Source organism: Oryctolagus cuniculus, chromosome 4 (genome assembly GCF_964237555.1).
Source record: "Oryctolagus cuniculus chromosome 4, mOryCun1.1, whole genome shotgun sequence".
Lineage (NCBI taxonomy): Eukaryota > Metazoa > Chordata > Mammalia > Lagomorpha > Leporidae > Oryctolagus > Oryctolagus cuniculus.
This window is the reverse complement of record NC_091435.1, coordinates 105,737,176-105,740,916: the sequence shown is the minus strand read 5'-3', so window position 1 is coordinate 105,740,916 and position 3,741 is coordinate 105,737,176.

The window sequence follows — 3,741 nt, the reverse complement described above, 5'->3', positions numbered from 1 at the left end:
TCCATGCATATTCTCTGACCACAATGAAATGAAGCTGGGAATCAGCAACTCAGGAATCTTTAGAACATACACAAATACATGGAGACTGAACCATGTACTCCTGAATGAACAGTGGGTCATAGAAGAAATCAAAAGAGAAATCAAGAAATTTCTGGAAGCAAATGAAGATGATAATACAACATCAAAACTTATGGGATGTAGTAAAAGCAGTGTTATCAAATTGAGAATCTTCTATACTGCAAAAGAAACACTCAGGAAAGTGAAGAGGCAACTGACAGAATGAAAGAAATTATTTGCAAACTATGCAACTAATAAAGGATTAATAACCAGAATATATAGAGATGAAGAAACTCCACCACAACAAAATAAACAACCCAGTTAAGAAATGGGCAAAGGACGCAAACAGGAATTTTTCAAAAGAGAAAATACAAATGGCCAACAGACACATGAAAAATGCTTAGGGTCACTAAACATCAGGGAAATGAAAATCAAAACCACAATGAGGTTTCACCTCACCTCTGTTAGAATGGCTTTCATGCAGAAAACAACAAACAACAAATGCTGGTTAGGATGTGGGGGAAAAGGTACCCTAATCCACTTTTGGTGGGAATGTAAACTGGAAAAGCCACTATGAAAGACAGTATGGAGACACATCAGAAATCTGAATACAGCCAACACAGCGGCTCACTAGGCTAATCCTCCCCTGCGGCTCCAGCACCCTGGGTTCTAGTCCCGGTTGGGGCACCAGATTCTGTCCCACTTGCTCCTCTTCCAGTCCATCTCTCTGCTGTGGCCTTGGAAGGCAGTGGAGGATGGCCCAAGTGCTTGGGCCCTATACCTGTGTGGGAGACCAGGAGGAAGCACCTGGCTGCTGGCTTCAGATCAGCATGGCACACCGGCCATAGTGGCCATTTTGGGGGTAAACTAATGGAAGGAAGACCTTTCTCTCTGTCTCTGTCTCTCTGTCTAACTCTGCTAGTCAAAAAAAAAAAATCTGAATATAGACATACCATATGACCCAGCCATCCCACTCCTGGGAATTTACTCAAGGGAAATGAAATCAGCATATGAAAGAGTTATCTGCACCCCAATGTTTATTGCAGCTAAATTCATAATAGCTAAAACATGAAATCAACCCAAAATGCCCATCCACTGAAAACTGGATAAAGCAATTATGTGATATATACACCACTGAATACTATACAGTAGTAAAAAATGAAAGCTAGTTACATTTTCAACAAAATGGGTGAATCTAGAAAACATCATACTTATTGAAATAAGCCAGTCCCAAATGGACAAATACCATACATTCTCCCTGACATGTGATAACTAATAGAGCATCTAAAAGGCAATATGTAGAAGTGAAATTGACACTTTGAGGGGCAATGACTTGAATAGCCCTTATCTTGACTGTTGAGGAACAAGTTTTTTTTTTCACACTATTTATTGAGCTCTTTACTTAACATAGAGTTAAAAATATGTGTATAAAGTCAATTGGAAATAGATCTCAGAAAAAAATAAGAGTTGGAATAAGGGAGGGAGGAGGAAGAGCAGCAAGAGTATGAGTAGAAGAGTAGGCATGGTGGGAAGATTCAACATTTCCTAAAGTTGTAATTATGAAGTTGATAACTATAAAGCTGTATAGTTTTGCATACATTTCTATGGACTAACTTCGAGGGGTACAGTTTAAAAACTTTACATGGGACCCCAAATCCCCTTAAGCTGGATGGTAAAAATACCATCTTAAGTGTTAAAGTGATCATATGGATAGTATTAAGTATCTGGTAATAACAATAGAATTTAAAAGGAGTGAATGCCCCAACATGGGAAGTAGTCCACACAGCAGACACATAGAATGACAATTGCTTTAAGTAAGACTCTGACCTCAGAATCAGCCCTTAAGGCATTCTGGTCTGGCTAAAATGCCCACAAGAACATATGAGACATGGAAAGCCATGACACTTTGGCAAAAAAAAAAAAATGTTCTACAAGAAAGACCTTGGTGGGTGATATCCCAGTGGAAAGAAGTGGTTACCAAAGAAGGGGGTACTTTTTTTGAAGAGAGGAGAAAACTTCCACTCTGCTTATAGCCTTCTCTAAATACTGATGGAATTTGTGGATTCAAAAGGCTTCAAGTGGTATTTGTCCCTTTGGGATTGGCTCATTTCACTCAGCATAATGTTTTCCAAATTCATAACAGGGATCACTTTTCCATTAAAATTTACTGAGCACCAAAAAGGAAACCTGTTAAAGTGAAATGAACACTATGAGAAACAGTGACTTGATCAGCCCTCACCCTGACTGTTGATGAACAACTTAATATGTTATCCCTCTTAGTATTTTTTTTTTGTTTGTTCTACTTAATACTTTTGGTTGAATACTGTAATCAATACACAATTCTTCTTAAGTGCTGAAACTTAACTGAAAAGTGATCACTGTTAAACATAAGAGTGGGAATAAGAGAGGGAAGAGATGTGCAATTCGGGACATGCTCAAGCTGACTTACCTCAAACGGTAGAGTTAGAAACATACCAGGGGATTCTAATTCAATCCCATCAAGGTGGCTTGTACCAATGCCATCTCACTAGTCCCAGTGATCAATTTCTGTTCACAATTGATCATAATGATAGGACTAAGAACCAAAGGGATCACATAAACAAGAATAGTGTCTGCAAATACTAGCTGATAGAATAAAAAAGGGAGAGAACCATCCAACATGGGAAGTGAGATACACAGCAGACCCATAGAATGGCAGATGTCCTAAACAGCACTCTGGCCTCAGAATCAGCCCTGAAGGCATGCGGATCTGGCTGAAAAGCCCATGAGAGTATTTCAGGCATGGAAAGCCAAGACACTCTGGGGGAAAAAAAAAAACCTAAATGAAAGATCTCCACGAGTGAGAGCCCAGTGGATAGAACTGGTCATCAAAGAAGGAGGTACCTTTCTCTGAAGGGAGGAGAGAACTACCTCCACTTTGTCCATGGCCTTGTCTACATATGATCAGAGTCGGTGAACTCAGGGGGGCTTCCATAGGCTTGGTAGCTCATGACAAGAGCCTAGGTTGATTACTGATGCCATAAACAAGAGTGTCAATTTGTTAAGTCAACAACAGGAGTCACTGTGCACTTACTCCTCATGTAGGATCTTTGTCCTTAGTGTGCTGTACATTGAGATTTAATGCTATAACTAGTACTCAAACAGTATTTTTCACTTTATGTTTCTGTGTGGGAGCAAACTGCCAAAATCTTTACTTAATGTGTGCTAAACTGATCTTCTGTATATAAAGAGAATCAAAAATGAATCTTGATGTGAATGGAAGGGGAGAGGGAGTGGATAAGGGGAGGGTTGTAGGTGGGAGGGACGTTATGGGGGGGAAGCCCTTGTAATCCATAAGCTGTACTTTGGAAATTTATATTCATTAAATAAAAGTTAAAAAAAAGAAAATATAAAAAAAAGGCTTCATAGCCTTGGCAGCTCATATCAAGGGTCTCAGGTGATCACTGACGTCATACATAAGAGTGTTAATTGTTAAATTAACAACAGGAGTCATATACACTAACTTCCCATGCAGGACCTCTGTCCTCAAAGAGTTGTATTATAATTATGTCTAAGTGCTCACAAGATGTATCAGTTTTGGGTGCTTCTTTAAAGTTAATTAAGTTTCTAAAAAAAAAAAAGAAATGAAATTAACTTCAAGATGCAATGACTTTGAACAGCCTTTATCTTCACTGTTGAGGAAAA